Source organism: Giraffa tippelskirchi, chromosome 5 (assembly GCF_054371585.1).
Source record: "Giraffa tippelskirchi isolate mGirTip1 chromosome 5, T2T-mGirTip1v1.2.pri, whole genome shotgun sequence".
Classification (NCBI taxonomy): Eukaryota; Metazoa; Chordata; class Mammalia; order Artiodactyla; family Giraffidae; genus Giraffa; species Giraffa tippelskirchi.
The window spans coordinates 153,120,383-153,140,922 of record NC_137279.1 but is presented as its reverse complement, the minus strand read 5'-3'; the positions used below and the strand labels follow the sequence as shown (position 1 = coordinate 153,140,922).

At 43.2% G+C, this 20,540-nt stretch overlaps 1 long non-coding RNA gene across 1 annotated transcript; it reads right to left on the bottom strand.

Annotated features, from left to right (window-relative positions):
* Positions 1–361: 361 nt before the first annotated feature.
* Positions 362–19,133, bottom strand: LOC145506352 (uncharacterized). Its single transcript, XR_014053792.1, has 6 exons — positions 19,010–19,133; positions 15,115–15,321; positions 13,451–13,598; positions 12,421–12,721; positions 11,301–11,391; positions 362–595 (listed from the first exon to the last, which is right to left on the bottom strand). It is a non-coding gene; the product is annotated as an uncharacterized LOC145506352 (long non-coding RNA).
* Positions 19,134–20,540: the final 1,407 nt, after the last annotated feature.

Sequence of the window (20,540 nt, the reverse complement as noted above, 5' to 3'; positions counted from 1 at the left end):
ATCTCTCTTCCATTTATGCAGATCCACATGCTCTCCCCACACAAGAGTCTGTAGTGCATGCATGCTACTTCATTGGTCCAGAGTCCTCTTTTCCTTCTTCATCTGGTCAGCTCCTACTCATCCTTCAAACACAGTTGAGATACACCTCCTTCATGCAACCTTACTTGGCCAAATCCCTCTGCTCCTTTGAGGCTCTTTTACACATCACCTTTTCCCCTCATGACCCCAAGCTAAGCCAATTCTAACATCATGTTTTCATACCTCTTTAAGAATTCTAATCAATAATATGATGGGGTTTTGTTTAGTGTCTTTCCCCCTAGTGGATATGAGCTCTTCGAGGGCAGAGACTGTGTGTTATTCATTTTATAACCTCAGAGTAATATGCCTTTGTTTATTCATCACAGATACTTACTGAATGCTTATTATTATTTTCCAGATCATTGCTGGCACCAGGATACACAGAGAAAGAGACTGAGTCCTTACCCTGAGGTTCCTCTAGGATGAAAATGGAAAAGCAAACTGGTCGTAGGATTCAATGTGATGGAAATGTGTGCAATCTCCATTGTAAGCATATTTGTAATAATCCTATAAACATCTGCAAAGAATAATTGGTTTTCAACACTTTCATAGCATTTACTATGTGTCAGACACTGTACTAAGCACTTACATATATTATAATTTATTTAGTCTTTGTACCACCTGAGGCAAATATGTATGACAATCATTTCCATTTTAGAGCATATAGAGACCCAGAGAAGTCAAGTAACATGCCCAGGGTCACAGAGCTAAAAAATGTCAAATGATTTCTGAGCAATTCTTTAGTTGAATAATTAATTCCAAGTCTCAGCAACACTGCAAGTATAAGGATTTGGGATAATGCTGTTCTTTTCTCTCTGAACACTAAGTGGATGGTTTCCATCAAGTTGGAAATTCCTGCTTCAGACACTTTCTGATGACTTGTACTGTGGTCGGCATTTTATTTCTAGGAATTGCCTTCTGGGAGATTCTGCTGTTTTAATGATTGTGCAAGCCTGGTTTTCTCATTGAATTGTACCATTTGCCACTTTGAAGTGATTTGAGTTATCACTTTTACTTTCTTTGGAGAAGGAAATGGCAAACCACTCCAGTATTCTTGCCTGGAGAATCCCATGGACGGAGGAGCCTGGTGGGCTACAGTCCACGGGGTCGCAAAGAGTCGGACACGACTGAGCAACTTCCCCTTCCTTTTACTTTCTTAGGACTCTATAGGGGAAGCACACATTCAGCAGCAAAGTTACTCCCCTGTCCCCAAAGTGTTTCAGTATTTTTTCTTGGCAAAGTCAATAGACTATGTATTGTCTACAGCTGGGGTGTGAGATGGGGTCCTTGTGCCTTGTCTCTGCCATCATTTGTCACTAGCCATGATCTCAGCTGTGGCTTAATTGGTTCAAACCTTGGATATCACTCAATGGACTGTATACAGTGGCTAATGAAGCTGGTTCCAGCTTAAAGAAAACACTGCTCCCTGTAGTGTAAATCACTGAATCCATTCTATTTTTCTTTCTAGGACTGAAGGCTTTGTTTTTGTTTTTTTTAAAACTTTTTATCTTGTGTTGTGGTATAGCCAATTGTGGGCTTCCCAGATGGTAAAGAACCTGCCTGCCAATGCAGGAGACGTTAGAGACGCAGGTTCAGTCCCTGAATTGGGAAGGCATGGAGGAGGGTATGGCAACCCACTCCAGAATTCTTGCCTGGAGAATCCCATGGACAGAGGAGCCTGTTGGGTTACAGTCCACAGGGTCACAAAGAGTTGCACACACTGAAGTGATTTAGCACACACACACATAGTCAATTAACAAACAATGTTGTGATATTTTCAGGTGAACAGCGATGGGACTCAGGGATACATATACATGGATCCATTCTCCCCCAAACTCCCATCCCATCCAGCCTGCCACATAACACTGAGCAGAGTTCCATGTGGTATACATACATGTGCTATACATTCCACGTGCTATAAACCTTGTTGGTTGTCCATTTTAAGTATAGCAGTGTGTACATGTCCATCCCAAACTCCCTAACTATGCCTTCCCCCATTCTTCCCCCTGGCAACCATAAGTTCGTTCTCTACGTCTATGAGTCTCTGTTTTGTAAGTTCATTTGTATCATTCTTTTTACATTCAACATGTAAGGAAAGTCATAAGATAGTTTTCTTTCTCTGTTTTACTTACTTCACTCAGTATAACAATCTCTAGGTAGAATCGAAGGCTTTGGGAGCTCCAAAGCTGGTTACTTGTAAAAATATTTAAGTTTTTTTTTTTTTGAACCATTCTGTTCAGGTCACTCTTCTGTACTGGGTTCAGCCTTCCTCCCAAAATACGTGGATACTTTGTGATAAAGACGGGATGGGGAGTGGGAGAAATCTTACTGTTACAAACGATCTAGGTTCTCTGGGTTCAAATCCTGGCTCTGCCACCTGGAAGCTATAACTTAAGCCTGACAGGTACAGAAAACAGGTCTGTGCCTTATTCAAGGGCCTTAGCTTGTGATTCCTGTCAAAGAGAAAGATATAGGGTGAAGTGGTGAGGAATGGGAGTCAATGTGAGCAGGAGAGGACAAGGCCAGTGTATCTACTCATGTTTTTCATCATATTCACCAGCATTTAACAAGTCCTGATGGAATCAGTTATGTGCCAGATATTGTTTATGATCGAGTTCTGGAGTTTACAGCGGTGAATGAGACAGACATCATTTCTGTCCTCCTGAAGCAGTGATGAAGATCATTAAACAGATGAAAGATTTCTAAAAATCATTAAATCTATGGTTAGTGCTGGTAGGAACTAAAGAGTGGGCTATTACAGAGAATAGTTGAGAATGGGGGATGGGACAGGACATTTATTTCAAATGAAATTATCAGATTAAGGCGTCTCTGAGGATGTAAAGAATAAGACCTGAAGGATAAAGAAGCCCAGGGAGAATTCTGGACCATAGGAAATAGGTTGCGTGAAGGCTCTAAAGCTGAGGTTGGCTTAGATTAAAAGAAGCTACGCTACTTACGGTCCCTCCGGGTTTCCTGCCTGGACTGCTTTCTCCAGAAGGTATCCATCTGCCCTAAGCCTAGTGCTTCCCTTTGTTTCATCCAAACACGCTACTGGGAAGAGCATGAGAGCCAACTTTGCCAGGATCCACAATTCACCTGGGATCGCAGCTTCAGCTATGGCTCTGAGGCAGAGTAGCAGATATTCATCAAGAAACGAGGCTGCTTTGGGACTTGAGGCCCTTTCTCTTTTACTTTAGAGTGAGCAAGCCTGGGCAAATCTTTTTGTTACAAACTATTTAGGTTCTCTGGGTTCAAATCCTGGCTCTTGTCACACGAAAGCTGTAACTTTAGCCTGTTACTTAACTGCTCTGTGCCTCATTGCCCTTATCTGTAAAATGGGTCTAAAAAAGTATCTACTTCACAGGATTGTTATGAAAATTTAATTTGTTAATGTTAGCTAAGTGCTTAGATCAGTACCTGGCACTTAAAACATTCAACAATCATGTTGCTGATATTAAGACCATTATGATAATTAAGCTGTAGTACCCGACTGATGCCTCATATGGCAAGTGGAATGGTATTATGTATTCCCCTGGTGCTGGGCTCCCTGGAATCAAACTATAGCCTTAATTATATAACTCAGTTCAGAAATCATTTTTATGCCAGGCAGTGTGTTGGACACTTGATTACAGCATTTCCTTTGATCCTCCTAAGAATCTTAAGAAGTATGTACTATTATCCCCATTTTATAGATGTAGAGACTCAACTTTAAAAAGGTTAGCTAACTAACCCAATACCATTAAGCCAATATGATTCCTAGGTCTGAGATTCTGACTCAGCAGGCTTGGCTAAGGCCTCAGAATCTGCATTACAAGTGCCTCTCCCAATCTTCCCAATTCTCATGAGGGTGACCTCTTTATTGTCCCTTGGAAAACTATGGCCTAGGTGATCTCTAAGAGTCCCTCTGGCTGCAAAGTCTATAAAGATAAGAAAGTCTATACATTCAAGTATATAGTTTAATGAGGAAGGCAGTTTGTGGCTGTTGATGTTCTTTTTATTAGAGAACTAACTCAATTCATGGCATTTTTCTGACATAGTCATTGTTTAACAGGCACTCTGGGACTGAAAAATGTGCCCCCCTCCAAGTGTTTTGCATTATGTAATCTCTGTTCATAATTTCTCATTTTATCGTTGCAAAACAAAATAAAATAAAAATGCTGTGAAAGTCAAAAGCCTAAAGTTTAGGGCAACTCATTTTGCAGTCAAACTAGACTGAATTGAAGTAAGTTTATTTGTAGCCTGAGCGCCAAAGAATTGGTGCTTTTGAACTATAGTGTTGGAGAAGACTTTTGAGAGTTCCTTGGACTGCAAGGAGATCCAACCAGTTTATCCTAAAAGAAGTCAGTCCTGAATATTCATTGGAAGGACTGATGCTGAAGCTACGATACTTTGGCCACCAGATGTGAAGAACTGACTCATTTGAAAAAACCTTGATGCTGGGAAAGATTGGAGACAGGAGGAGAAGGGGACGACAGAAGATGAGATGGTTGGATGGCATCACCGACTCAATGGATATGAGTTTGAGCAAGCTCCGGGAGTTGCTGATGAACAGGGAAGCCTGGTGTGCTGCAGTCCATGGGTTCGCAAAGAGTCAGACATAGCTGAGCGACTGAACTGAACTGAGGTGTTATTTAAACCACTTACTCTGAATATTTATACATTGTACTGTAAAAGTATCAATATGCTTGATTATGGAGTTGTATTAATTATGAGCAGTTACATAACAAATTACCCTCAAATTTAATGGCTTGAAATATACCCTCCCCAGCATTTGTTAGTTGTATACTTCTTAATGATGGCCATTCTGACTGGTGTGAGGTGATACTTTGTTTTAGATTTGATTTGCATTCTCTAATAATTAGTGATGTTGAACATCTTTTCATATGCCTGTTTACTATCTGTCTGTCTTCTTTGGAGAAATGTCTATTTAGTTATTCTGCCCACTTTTTTTTTATTTTTTTTATTGTTGTTGTTGTTGTTCAGTTGCACAAACTGTTTGTATATTTTGGAAATTAAGCCCTAGTCAGTTGCATAGTTTGCAAATATTTTCTCTCATTTTATAGGTTGTCTATTTTGTTTATGATTTCCTTTGCTGTACAAAAGCTTGTAAGTTTGATTAGGTCCCAGGTGTTTACTTTTGCTTTTATTTCTATTGCCTTGGGAGACAGCTCCATATAATAGATGAAGAAACCAAAGTTCAGAGAAGTTAATTTGCATGCTTAAGGTCACAGCTAGTAAGTGATGAGACTGAGTTTGAACTAGTTCTGTCCAATTCAAGATCCATTCTTGTTCCATTTCATGAGGCTGTCTGTAGCACTGGCTTCCTTTAAGTCCTTTAGGCTGGAAACATCAGAGTCTTTTACAACATCTATTCATAACCCACATTCAATTAGTCATTAAATCTAGTTGATCCTACCTCTACCAGGTCTGATTATCTGTCCCCATTGCCACTGACACAAGCCAACACCTGATCACATTCTGTGGCTTGTTATGAAATGTCTTTTTTTGACCTTCAGAGGCCCAATGTATATATATATAGGCATGCTGCTGCTGCTGCTAAGCTGCTTCAGTCGTGTCCGACTCTGTGCGACCCCATAGATAGCCACCCACCAGGCTCTGCCGTCCCTGGGATTCTCCAGGGAAGAACACTGGAGTGGGTTTCCATTTCCTTCTCCAATGCATGAAAGTGAAAAGTGAAAGTGAAGTCGCTCAGTTGTGTCTGACTCTTAGCAACCCCGTGGACTGCAGCCTACCAGGCTCCTCCGTCCATGGGATTTTCCAGGCAAGAGTACTGGAGTGGGTTGCCATTGCCTTCTCTGATGTATAGGCATATATGTATATAAATAATACTGCATTATTCTATAGTGCATGAGCATGAAATCAGGCGATGTGAGCTCAAAAGCACATCAAGTCCAAACATATGTCTTGGATTATTTCCCAAAGAGGCCCAAAAGCCAGCTTGGGTTTCCTTCACTGGCAGGCTGGTGGATTCACACAATGGGATCTATGAAGCAGATAAAAGCAATAACATGCACCATACATAGGCTTGTGAGTATGAGGACTTGATCCTTAGCTCCTTCTGAAGGGGGCTTCTCAGCAGCAGCAGCCATGGGGGCCCATGGGAACACAGACTGTGACCGATACAGTAAAATGACTTGCTCAACATCCATCCTCTGCTTCTTCCATGTGCCTGCCTGAACTCAGAGGCTGTGAAGGTAAAAATCCACCTTCATCAGCCTCCTTCACAGGTGCTGAGGGTGATTAGAACACGTGGTTCAGATGTGCTTGCAGGAGACTCAAATTAGAGTTAAGTGGGGAAGAGGGTGGGGCACTTTGTTGCTACACTGTGTTGTTGGTGTGGGTCTGGCTGATGCAGAGCCAGCACTGAAAATGGCACCTCCTCAATCCCGGGGCCTGGAGACAGCAGTGGAGGTACCATCTGGGTGGTATTCTGGGTGTCATTCCTGGGGGCCCAGCCTAGAACCCGCTACACCAATTTCGTAAGCACCCAACTTCCTGTTATCCTTTCCTGAATAATATAGCTGGAGCTGATTTTTCTATCTTATGTGTGTGTATGTATGGGTGGATGAGTGGGAGTGTTTTAAAGATTTCAAGGTGAAATCTCCTGACTTGTAAATATGGACTTGGACTAAGCACCTGCCTTTTGAGCCTGGTTATGTTGCTTATGAAATGGTTGTATGAAACCCCTTCCCATAATGTCGTGGGGAAGATTCACGAAAAATCATTTGCAAAGTGCCTTGTCATATAGCAGCTGCTCCATAACAGAAAAACTTTGTGTAGTGTAAGAAGCATGGGTTTTGTGGAAATTGCATTCGAATCATGATAACACTGCTTATCAGCTGTGTGACAACTTAAAACTTTCTGAGGCCCTGGGAGATGTGGATGATAAATATCTAGTAGCACAGGGCATTTTTGTTTATGTGCTGGTTTTGGTGAGGATTCAAGAGCTATTATAACACATATAAAGATGCCCAGCACAGTCCTTGCCTGGTACATAGTAGCCTCTTCTAAAAGTGAATTTCCTTCTTTATCTCTTATTCCCTCAAGTTCACAGTCATTTTTAATATATCTGCTGATAAACAGGATGGTTGGAAAGAAATCAATTAAGTAAACGGTTGTAAAGAAATGCAGTTACACAACCAGCCATGTGCTCCCTAATAGGAAACTGATAATTTTTTTCTTCATAATACAGGAAATAAGACTGTATCTGCCACTTCAGTGGGTGTGTCTGGGCACACTGGAGACTGTTCTGTGCACACCTCTTTCCTGCCCCCAACAGCCCTTTCTTCTGCTACCAGAGCTCTGCTTCAGAAGATAGGGCTGGCACTCTGGGCATCTGGGGACTGCCAAGTGAGATAGGAGCAGACTGGGGAAGGGAAGCCCTCTGGGCTCTTTGGGAAAGTGTCGAAAGAGAGGAGGAAGGGACAATGCTGGACACACAGGTGGGTCTGCTGGTTTGTCAAAAGAGTCGTCGGAGGCCTGGTGTGTGGGCAGGTGCAGAGCAGGCCTACGGAGAGTAAAAACTAGAGCACTGCTGATAGAAAGTGTGTGGCGGGGGAGGGATAGGGGCTATTTTAGAATTATTCTTTAGCCTTTCTTGCTATGAGATATACTTCTTGACAAGAAGTATAACTAGTAGAATCCATTGAAAAGCATTTTGAAAAGTAGAGGCCATCAATAGACAATTATGTTGGGTCTTAAAAAGCAAGAGAGTTCCAGAAAAACATCTATTTCTGCTTTATTGACTATGCCAAAGCCTTTGACTGTGTGGATCACAATAAACTGTGGAAAATTCTCAAAGAGATGGGAATACCAGACCATCTGACCTGTCTCTTGAGAAACCTGTATTCAGGTCAGGAAGCAACAGTTAGAACTGGACATGGAACAACAGCCTAGTTCCAAATAGGAAAAGGAGTATGTCAAGGCTGTGTATTGTTACCCTGCTTATTTAACTTATATGCAGAGTACATCATGAGAAACGCTGGGCTGGAAGAAACACAAGCTGGAATCAAGATTGCAAGGAGAAATATCAATAACCTCAGATATGCAGATGACACCACCCTCATGGCAGCAAGCAAAGAAGAACTAAAGAGCCTCTTGATGAAAGTGAAAGAGGAGAGTGAAAAAGTTGGCTTAAAACTCAACATTCAGAAAACTAAGGTTATGGCATCTAGTCCCATCACTTCATGGGAAATAGATGGGGAAACAGTGGAAACAGTGTCAGACTTTATTTTTGGGGGCTCCAGAATCACTGCTGATGGTGACTGCAGCCATGAAATTAAAAGATGCTTACTCCTTGGAAGGAAGGTTATGACCAACCTAGATAGCATATTGAAAAGCAGAGACATTACTTTGCCAACAAAGGTCCATCTAGTCAAGGCTGTGGTTTTTCCAGTGGTCATGTATGGATATGAGAGTTGGATGGTGAAGAAAGCTGAGCGCCAAAGAATTGATGCTTTTGAATTGTAGTGTTGGAGAAGACTCTTGAGAGTCCCTTGGACTACAAGGAGATCCAACCAGTCCATCCTAAAGGAGATCAGTCCTGGTTGTTCATTGGAAGGACTGATGTTGAAGCTGAAACTCCAATACTTCGGCCACCTCATACGAAGAGTTGACTCATTGGAAAAGACTCTAATGCTGGGAAGGATTGGGGGCAGGAGAAGAAGGGGATGACAGAGGATGAGATGGTTGGATGGCATCACCGACTCGATGGACATGGGTTTGGGTAAATTCTGGGAGTTGGTGATGGACAGGGAGGCCTGGCGTGCTGCAGTTCATGGGGTTGCAAAGAGTCAGACACGACTGAGCGACTGAACTGAACTAACAAATATATAATCCTGTAAGTGCTAGAGTTTTGTTTTTATCTTTAATCCTTCCCAAAGGGTGTTGCTGTTGTTCAGTCGCTAAGTTGTATCCACTTCTTTACAACTCATGGACTAGAGCACACCAAACTCCTCTGTCCTCCAGTATGCCCTGGAGTTTGCTCAAATTCATGTCCATTGAGTTTGTGAAGCTATCTAACCATTCATCTCTGCCACCCCTTTTCCTTTTGCCTTCAGTCTTTCCCAGCATCAAGGACTTTTTCCAATGAGTCAGTTCTTCACATCAGGTGATCAAAGTACTGGAAGCTTCAACATCAGTCTTTCCAATGAAAGTTCCCAAAGTCTAGCAACAGTGATTAGCACACAGTGATTGACATGCAACCTGTAGCTTATTGTTAGTGGGCAGGGTATCCTGTGGGGGAGACTTGGCCACTCAGCAAACATTGGTGGAGTGCCCACCATGTCCCCGCCAGAGGCTGAAGATATAAAGATACATAAAATCCTCCCTTTTCCCAGGGAGCTGACATTCTAAAGGCAGAGACAAAGACAGGGGTTCAGCTAACATTGGGTACCTACTGTGTTCATGCTCCTATCAGGCTCTGGAGATATAACAATGGGTAAGATCTGGTCTCTGCTTTTAAAGATCTTACAGGTTGCTGGCGTAGGGTGGAAGAAACTGTCAGATGGACAGGTAACTATAACCTGGTGCCCTTCAAGGCAGGGTGGGTAGAAGTTCAAGGGGCTAAGGAGGATTTGTTAGACCCTCTTGTCCAGAATGGAAGGGCCATGGAAGAGGGGGGCTTTCCAGAGTAGAGCATTGGACTAAGACAGGGTGACCAGCACTTATCTGGGTGATAAGAAGCAAGTAGTGTATGGATGTGCTCCCATTGCTGAGGGTGGAGAGAGGCCATTCCAGGCAAAGAAAGCTGCACTACCCAAGGAAGGGCTTGGAGGCCTGAGAGCACAGGCAAGTTTGGTACTGCTGGAGGGTAAGGTACATGGTGCGATGGAGTGGTGGGAAATGAGGTTTGAAGAAAACTGGGGCTGGCTCTTACTGAAACTTCTTTGTCCTGCTAAGTAAAGAACCTGAATTCTATCCTGAAAGCAATGGGGAACTAGAAGAGATATTTTATAAAGTAAATTGAAACATTTATTGACTGTTAAGTATATGTGTATTCACTAGTGGGTGAGATTCTGGGAATCTGATGGTGTGTAAAACACACTTTGCACACATGGAGTTTATGATCCAATGTGAGACAGATTAAACAAATGGATCTTCTGTTTACAGGATAATTAAGGTCATATTTATATAATTAAATCAATTAAAAATCACTGCACACTACAGAGTCATCCAAAAGGTGCTGTGCTTAGTAGCTCAGCCGTGTCTGACTCTTTGGGAACCTACGGACTGTAGCCTGCCAGGCTCCTCTGTCCATGGAATTTTCCAGGCAAGAATACTGGAGTGGATTGCCATTTGCTCCTCTAGAGGATCTTCCCGACCCAGGGATTGAACCTGTGTCTCCTGTATCTTCTGCATTGGCAGGCGGTTCTTTACCACTGAGCCACCTGGGAAGCATGACCCAAAAGAAATGAATAGTTATAAAGTATGACAAGTGTTTTGAAGACAACTCTAAGTCACCTGGTGGTAAACAGCCAAATAATAGCCAATATTAACAGTCACAGGCATTTGGTTGAGTGATCTCAGAGTAGCTGTCATCAGGCTTCATGCACATTATCTCATTGAGTCTTCAAAGCAATCAGGTGAATGGAATTTATCTCATGTAATGGTGTATGTCTGACTCCAAGATTTGTACAGTTAACATGTTGAGATTGCTTCTTGACTTTTATCTTCTGATATTAGCAACTGTGATATTAGACTGGATGATGCCCGCACCCCCCCCCAACATATCCACTTCTGAAACTCTGGAACCTGTGAATATGTGACTTAACATGCCACAAGGGTCTTTACAGGTGTGATTAAATGAAGGATCTTGAAATGGGGAGAGTATCCTTGATTATCAAGCTGGGTCAAATATAATCACAAGGGTCCTTATAAGAGGGAGGCAAGAAAGCTAGAGGGAGGCAAGAAAGCTAGAGACAGTGGGGAGATGGGGAGATGTGATGATGGAAGCAGGGGTTGGAGTGATGTGCTTTGAAAAGGGGAGAGGGAACCCCTAAGCTGGAAAATTCATGGAAACAGATCCTCCCCTGAGAACACCTCAATTTTATCCTCCAAGGACCATTTCCATCTTCTCACTCCCACAATTATAAGGTAATAAATTGGTGTTATTTTAATACACTAAGTTTATAGTAATTTGTTACAGTGGCAATAGGAAACTAATAAAGCAAGTTGTTTGGTTTTTTTTTTTTGATACTTACTTCTCAACAGCCGATCAAAAGCTCCACATCAGGACACTCTGCTTTGCATAAAAGAAGACAAGTGTTTCAGAAGCTGGTAGGAAGTCTCCAGCTGGGGGGATGAGTCCCAAAGTGAAGGGAGAATGGAAGGAAATGAGAGACAGTATTTTAAGTGAGGGGAATCCAGAGAAACACACACAGAGGTGGGACACAGAAGACACATATATGCTGGAGGGTTAATAGTCTGGTTTTGCTAAAACCATCAGGCATATCAGACATGTGGAGTGTGACATAAGGCTGGGGATTTTGGCTGCAGACCAGGGAGCCTCACCCTTAGGTGTATAAGCACTGACTAGACAGTCAAGGATTGGGGGCGGGGCACACTTAACATGCAGTGTTTTATGAAGAATTCCCTCCACACTTGGGAGTGGTAGGTAGCAGGGTAGGGGGTAAGGCCACCAGTTCTGAGAATTTTGCTGTCACATGCCCCTTATAATGCAAGTCTGAACCAGCTTGGTGGCAGTAAGAAGAGAGAGTGGAGTCTCCCTGCTATAGATAACACTAAGAAAAATGTCTTTTCTACCAGCAGTTCTCAAAAGTGTGGCCCCTGGACTTCTGCCATGTCCTTTCAGAGAGTCCTCAAGGTTAAAGCCATTTTGTACTTTCATTCTCATGGTGCATAGAGGACTCTTTCAGAGGTTACAAGAGTAACCTCTGTGGAGTTGCTATGTACTCAATGCAAAAGGAGAATTCAGCTCTCTTCCATTAAGCCAGACATTAGACTTGAAAAAAATGTTTGATCTTAGAAAATGTTATGTTACAAAAATGCTCTTTATGCTAATGTATATGCTATTTCTAAGTAAATATATATTCAGATGTTTCTTAGAGTTAATCTCTAACGTGGTAAATATCGATAGATACAAGCCAATAATTCTTTGGGATCCTCAATAATTTTTTAGGAGTATAAAGGGGTCATGAGATAAAAACTGTGAGATTTGCTGTTGTGTACAAATCTTTGGGCCTGACTGTTTATTTGGAGTAAATTCCTAAACTTTAAATCTGGAACTAGACAAGGCAGAAGTGACTTCCCACCTGACAGCTGAGGCTCAATGGGGTTGAGGGACCGTGGGTAGGTCCATACCTTGCGTGAATAGAATAACAGCTGAAAGCCTTGTGTTTGCGCCCGTATCCTGGGCTTTTCCCATTGTTCCGAGTGCCGGAGAAGGGATTGGCCTGTAGGAAGGAGCTGTCGAAGGGCCGGTCCTCAGGCTGCAGCTAGCGCCCCAAGGCCTTGGGTTCGTGCCAGGCTGGCGCTTCCCATCCTGTACTCAGGGCTCCCTCTAGAGGCTGAAAGTAGATCCTACACCACCATCCTTGCTTTATCTTCCTGCTGTTCCCGCTGAACTTTCTTTTAGCCCAGAAGGAGTTGAACTTCACGGCGGCTGTCAGGTGCGGTGGAGCAGAGACGGAAGAGATTGTGGAAAGGAGAAGCCACATTTTGCAGTCATGAAGCCACTGAACTGACCTGAAGCTTGGGCAACTGGGGTCACTTGATCTCTCTGCGTTTCAATTACTAAGGAAAAATGGTCACTAAGATTCTTCCAGCTCTAGCAGCCTGTTTATTCTGTGGGCCAGTTATTCTTATGTCCCAGGGCAGTGAGAGAAGATGACAGGGAGAGGGCTTAGTTCGCTGGGCTACTGTCTCTCAGGGCTATCCTTGCATTTATGGGTTTGACCCAACCTGAATCTGACTTCAGGATGGGTCTTTGTAATTACAGTGCTCAATGATTCTGTCCTTTAGCAAGTTCATTTTTGAAGCTCTTCGCTACAAATCATTCATTTATTAAACAAACAACAATAACCTGGCATGATTGAGATATATGTCAGGCACTAGACCAAGGGCCATATGTGTATTTTCTAACTTGAACCTGCCCAAACCCTCTGAAGTAAATGCTATCATTATTCCCTTTTACAGAGGAGAAAACTGAGGCACAGAAAGCTTAAGTCACTTGCCAAAATCACAAAGCAACTGTGGCAGAACCAGAATTCAAGACCAAGCAGTCTGGCTCCATAGCCATGACATGATCTTAGCCTTGATAATAAGAGTTTGCATTTTTTAGGGTTTGCTGTGTCCTTGGAGCTTTATGTACAATATCTCATTTAATACTCACAATTGTATAAAGCAATTCTATAAAGTAGGTATCATCATCTCAGTTTTACAAGAAGGATGCTTATTTTCAAGTTACCCAAATACTGAGCAAGAGAGCTGAGATTCCATTTCTGGGTCTTCAGAGATTGTGTTGTTCAATTCAGAGCCATCTATATGCCAGGAAAAAAATGAGGAAAACCAAATGAGTCTTCAAGGAGCTTATATTATAGTCTCCTTGTGGAGTAATGATGGTCACAAACATTTACTGAGCGCTGTTCTAGATGTTGTGAGTACAGTGCACATGGTAAGTGAGCGTGAACACAGTAAGGGGACTTGAAATAAGGATGGAGCTGTGACTGTCTCATGGGACCTAAGGGTGGGAATGGGCCTGGAACCTGGGAACCAAAGCATCATGCGAGGAATTCTGTCTCTTGTCTCTGCTTCTTTATGCTTGTGTACTTGGTTCTGTCCTCTTTTGACAGCTGTCGTGTGTGTGTGTGTGTGTGTGTGTGTGTGTGCATGTGTGTGTGTTTGTGTTGAGTTATACATCCAGGAGAGCAAAAGAAGAGAGTGCAGATGAATGAGTGGTAAATGGCTCAACAGACTCACTGAAGTTGAATTCTAAACTGGCAATCGGGAAAGCTGTGATTAAGTAAAATTCATATTTTATGGCAAGACAAGAACAGTTTAAGCATAAGATTTTTCTCTGCCCATTTGGACCTTGGCATGTTTCTTGGTATTTTTTCTTCTTGTCTGCAGTGGTATTATTTTGCTTATTATTCTCTTTTTTTCTTGTAATAATGTTGTCAGTATTTGACTACACTCCTTTCCTGTGGCTTGCTTTTTTGTGAAAGGAGTTTCCCCACTACATTTGTCACAAGGAAGAGCCAATTCTGACTCCATGATGGATCTGCTTCTTTGACTTTGTTGTTGTTCAGTTGCTAAGTTGTGTCTGACTCTTTGCAACCCCATGGACTGCAGCACACCAGGCTTCCTTGTCCTTCACTATCTCCCTGAGTTTGCTCAGACTCATGTTCATTGAGTCGATGATGATCCAACCATCTCATCCTCTCATCCCCTTCTCCTCCTGCCCTCAATCTTTCCCAGCTTTAGGGTCTTTTCAAATGAGTCAGCTGTTCACATCAGGTGGCCAAAGTATTGACGTTTCAGCATCAGTCCTTCCAATGAATATTCAGGACTGATTTCCTTTAGGAAGGACTCGTTTGATTTCCTTGCAGTCCAAGGGACTCTCAAGAATCTTCTCCAACACCACAGTTCAAAAACATCAATTCTTCGGTGCTCAGCCTTCTTTATGGTCCAACTCTCACATCCATACATGATTGGAAAAGCTATAGGTTTGACTTTAACCTTTGTTTTTTGTTGCTTTCATTATTATAATCATACATAATGACCTGCCTCAGGGAACCCTGCCCCTCTGCCTGAAGAACTAAACATATCCCCTCCCTGAGGTTGGCCATTCCAGGAGATATTGGCAAGATAATGGTCTTTACTTCCTCAACTCTGTCCTAAAAAAGAACCTGGCATCCAGACCCTGACAAGATGGTTATTTTGAGACAGTAGTCTGCCATCTTCTTGGTCAGCTGGCTTTCTGAATGAAGTTGCATTCCTTGCCTCAACACCTTGTCCCTCAGTTAATTGGCCAATCACGATGGTGTGATCACTCACCTAGAGCCAGACATCCTGGAATGTGAAGTCAAGTGGGCCTTAGAAAGCATCACTACGAACAAAGCTAGTGGAGGTGATGGAATTCCAGTTGAGCTATTTCAAATCCTCAAAGGTGATGCTGTGAAAGTGCTGCACTCGATATGCCAGCAAATCTGGAAAACTCAGCAGTGGCCACAGGACTGGAGAAGGTCAGTTTTTGTTCCAATCCTAAAGAAAGGCAATGCCAAAGAATGCTCAAACTACTGCACAATTGCACTCATCTCACATGCTAGTAAAGTAATGCTCAAAATTCTCCAAGCCAGGCTTCAGCAATACATGAACCGTGAACTTCCAGATGTTCAAGCTGGTTTTAGAAAAGGCAGAGGAACTAGAGATCAAATTGCCAATATCCGCTGGATCATCGAAAAAGCAAGAGAGTTCCAGAAAAACATCTATTTCTGCATTATTGACTATGCCAAAGCCTTTGACTGTGTGGATCACAATAAACTGTGGAAAATTCTGAAAGAGATGGGAATGCCAGACCATCTGACCTGTCTCTTGAGAAGCCTGTATGCAGGTCAGGAAGCAACAGTTAGAACTGGACATGGAACCACAGACTGGTTCCAAATAGGAAAAGGAGTACGTCAAGGCTGTATATTGTCACCCTGCTTATTTAACTTATATGCAGAGTACATCATGAGAAACGCTGGGCTGGAAGAAACACAAGCTGGAATCAAGATTGCCGGGAGAAATATCAATAACCTGAGATATGCGGATGACACCACCCTTATGGCAGAAAGTGAAGGAGAACTAAAGAGCCTCTTGATGAAGGTGAAAGAGGAGAGTGAAAAAGTTGGCTTAAAGCTCAACGTTCAGAAAACTAAGATCATGGCATCTGGTCCCATCACTTCATGGGAAATAGATGGGGAAACAGTGGAAACAGTGTCAGACTTTACTTTTTTGGGCTCCAGAATCGCTGCTGATGGTGATTGCAGCCATGAAATTAAAAGATGCTTACTCCTTGGAAGGAAAGTTATGGCCAACCTAGAGAGCATATTTAAAAGCAGAGACATTACTTTGCCAACAAAAGTCCGTCTAGTCAAGGCCATGGTTTTTCCAGTGGTCATGTATGGATGTGAGAGTTGGATGGTGAAGTAAGCTAAGCGCCAAAGAATTGATGCTTTTGAACTGTGGTGTTGGAGAAGACTCTTGAGAGTCCCTTGGACTGAAGGAGATCCAATCAATCCATCCTAAAGGAGATCAATCCTGGGTGTTCATTGGAAGGTCTGATGTTGAAGCTGAAACTTCAATACTTTGGCCACCTCATGCGAAGGGTTGACTCATTGGAAAAGACCCTAATGCTGGGTAGGATTGGGGGCGGGAGGAGAAGGGGACGATAGAGGATGAGATTGTTGGATGGCATCACCGACTCGATGGACATGGGTTTGGGTAGACTCCAGGAGTTGGTGATGGACAGAGGCCTGGCATGCTGCAATTCATGGGGTCGCAGAGAGTCGGACATGACTGAGCGACTGAACTGAACTGAACTGTGGCAAGCAGGCCGAGCCTGGACTTGGTAATACTTTCAGGAGTTAATGGCAAGAAGCTTTTCTAGTTTCACAGTCTATAGCATCCCCTTCTGTTGATTTCATGAAAGTGTTAATTGCTCAGTTGTGTCCGACCCTTTGCAACCCCATGGACTGTAGCCTGTCAGACTCCTCTGTCCATGGAATTCTCTAGGCAAGAATACTGGAGTGGGTTGCCATTCCCTTCTCCAGGGGATCTTCCCGACCCAGGGATTGAACCAGGTTCTCCCACATTGCAGGTAGATATATGACCTGTGTTCTCAGCTCCTCTTCCCTGCTCCCCTCTTATCCTTTATTTTGTTTTCTGTATTTTTTTCTTTTTTCTCCTCCCACCCTTTATTTTGATATCACCTTTTCTCTGCCTTTTCCTTGTCTTATTCAGCTTGGATGACACTCCCAGCATTTTCTCCTCAGGGTGGGGCTTTGTCCTGGAAGAAAGCCTGGCTTGTTGGCTTTGGAAGGGTTCATAGGGCCCGGACTCCTGGACTCTTGGACCCTTGGGCAAGGGTCCAAGCATAATCAGATCCAGCATAATCAGATCTTCCCATAGGCTCCTATACCCATGGTTATTAGCACCTTCCCTGAGTCAGGCCCCAGCTTTACCTCCATTCTCCAAATGGCCCACTGTATGGTCGGGTCACTCAAGATTGTTGCTCTCTGTACATCCCCTGTCCACCCAGTGACTACTTCACATACACCCTATGCACATGACTGATCTTCCTACACACTTGCCCCAGGTCCCAGCTAGTGAAGGTTCTTATCAAAGGGGCAATCAGGGACATACCCCTCTACTGGTTTCAGGGTTGATTTCCTTTAAGATGGACTGGTTGGATCTCCTTGCAGTCCAAGGGACTCTCAAGAGTCTTCTCCAACACCACAGTTCAAAAGCATCAATTCTTCGGCACTCGGCTTTCTTTATATTCCAACTCTCACACCCATACATGACTACTGGAAAAACCATAGCCTTGACTAGGTGGACCTTTGTTGGTAAAGTAATGTCTCTGCTTTTTAATATGCTGTCTAGTTTGGTCATAACTTTTCTTCCAAGGAGTAAGCGTCTTTTAATTTCATGGCTGCGGTCACCATCTGATGTGATTTTGGAGCCCCCCAAAATAAAGTCTGCCACTGTTTCCACTGTTTCTCCATCTATTTACCATGAAGTGATGGGACCGGATGCCATGATCTTAGTTTTCTGAATGTTGATCTTTAAGCCAACTTTTTCACTCTCCACTTTTAGTTTCATCAAGAGGCTCTTTAGTTGTTCACTTTCTGCCATGAGGGTGGTGTCATCTGCATATTTAAGGTTATTGATATTTCTCCCAGCAATCTTGACTACTGTAAAAACCATAGCTTTGACTAGACAGACCTTTGTTGGCAAAGTAATGTCTCTGCTTTTTAATATGCTGCCTAGATTGGTCAACCCTGTAAACGCTGCAACTTAGCCTCTTTCATCCTGACAACTCAATGTCTACTGGGGCAGGATGGTGATGGAGGCAAACGAAGTGAAAGAGAGAGCACAGCTCAGAGGAAGCAAACAATTCAGAGAGAAGAGTCTTGAAAGTCCCTTGGACTGCAAGATCAAATCAGTCTATCCTAAATGAAATCAACCCTGAATATTCATTGGAAGGACTGATGCTGACGCTAAAGCTCCAATATTTTGGCCACCTGATGCAAAGAGTCAACTCATTGGAAAAGACCCTGATGCTGGGAAAGATTGAGGGCAGGAGGAGAAGAGGGCGGCAGAGGATACGATGGTTGGATAGCATTACCAACTCAGTGGACATGAGTTTGGGTAAACTCTGGGAGATAGTAAGACAGAGAAGCCTGGCATGCTGCAGTCCATGGGGTTGCAAAGAGTTGGATATGACTTAGTGATTGAACAACAACAACAATTAAATAAGATGATATGTACCTAGAATTTTGTGTAGTGAAAGGCACTAACAAGGATTGGTTAAATACTGTGCTGGGTCTCCAAAGTGGTGAGTTGACCCCTACAGAGAAAGACGATCATCCATCCTTGCAGTTTGACCTCCCTGGTCTGAGGTTGGGAGATTGGGTAGCACCTTTGCTTCAGGCCTTTTGTTGCTTATAAGACTTGGAAGAACCTACGTAGTGTTAGTGCAAAACAGAAGTGAAGGAAACGTCTCCAGGGAGCAGAACTGCAGTGGAGAAATGATTCCAGCTTTAGCTGTGCAATTCAACATAGTTACATTAGTTATTTTCATGGAAACGACCATAGTAAAACAAAACCTTGCACACTGTGACCAAACATTCCATAGAAACCATTGCTGATGAGGTGGACATGGTCATTCTGTGCTGTGGATACACACATTTTGTCTCCCGCCCAGGGAACCAGGTGTGGGGCAAGGCCAGGCTGGGCTGCAGGCTTGGAAAGGAGACTGGGGGAGGAGCAGGGGGAGATGCCTGAGGGTTGGCTGTGGGCTGTGCTCCTGTGAAAGTTACTGTGTGTTGTTTTGATCTTGTAGGCACAGACCATTCTCGTGTTTGTTGCAAAATTCTTTTTCAGAACTCATGATGCTGATGAAATGCCATTCCATAGAGGTGGCAAACAAAGGAACTTGTCTGAACCTCTGGATGGGGCAACCCCCCAGCCCTTCAGCCCAGTGTGTCCTTGACTACACTCATCACCTGCCTCCCAAACCTGTTCTCCTCTAGCTCAGTGACTTGTTGATTACTAAGTCCCCACACTTGGTCAACATGCTGAGAACCCAGGTGTCCTCTGGCCGCTTCCCCCTCCTTCCCTCACCACCTCCTTTTCTCCCTGTGTCATTCATAATATCTGGCTGACTCTGCCATGGAAGCACCCTCATGCTCACCACTCCTCTCTACCACCGACAGGGCGCTCAGTATTTCTCTCACCTTGATCTTGGCCTTGGTCAAGTGGATACCTGCCCCTAGCCACATACACCCCAGCATTTCTTCACAGTTCTCCAGAAGCTTCTTCCTATACCAGGCCCACACTCCACTAAAACATTGGTGACATTATTATTAAAGAAAGTAGGGGAGTGTAAGTACTAAAAAAACAGTCTTTGTTGCCATGTGCAATATGAGCCGGGCACTGTGCTAAGCAATTTACATTAATTTCTCATTTAGTCATCAGACTTTCATTACATAGTGCATGCAGAAATCTACCTTAATGCCATCTTTTTTTCCTTTTCCCCTAGTAAGCCTTTTCCCAGGGGCAATTTCCTCCTTGTGGCAGCAGCCAGAGACTTTGCTCAGCAGCTGGTGAAGTTACGTATGGAAAACATCATTATTTCCTATTCAACAAATAAGAAAAGAGAGGCTCAGAGAGATTAAGTAACTTGCCAAACACCACACAGTAAATGATGAAGGCTTAATGTTATCTCAGGTAATCTGACTCCCCAGGTCACATGTTTAACCATTTATACCATACTAAGGATGAGTAACAAGGTCCTTATACCTTAGGAATATTTGGGCTAGCAGAAGAGATGGATATAAAGAAATAACTCCTATAAAAAATGATACTTATATTAATTATGTATGACTTATATTAATTAGGTATTTCCTCGAACCCCGAGGAAATAGAGGGCCAGTTGTTTCCACAGTTTGTCTTTGGCTCTGCGTCAGCATGGTCTTCACAATCTCCAGGTCTAAATATTTCCTTACGAATAATAGAAAATACAGTAAATTGGAGAATGACCCAGAGGAGTGATTGTTCTCAATCCATCTATGCTTCAGTGCTCCCCATATCACACCCCTGACCTGTGGAGGGCCTTGTAAGCCTGCTGTGGGCTCGTGAACAGATTCTGATAGGCTCTGTTGTTGGACCTTTGGTGAAGGCCTCTGCCTTTGTGGAGTTGCAGCAGATAGCTCATA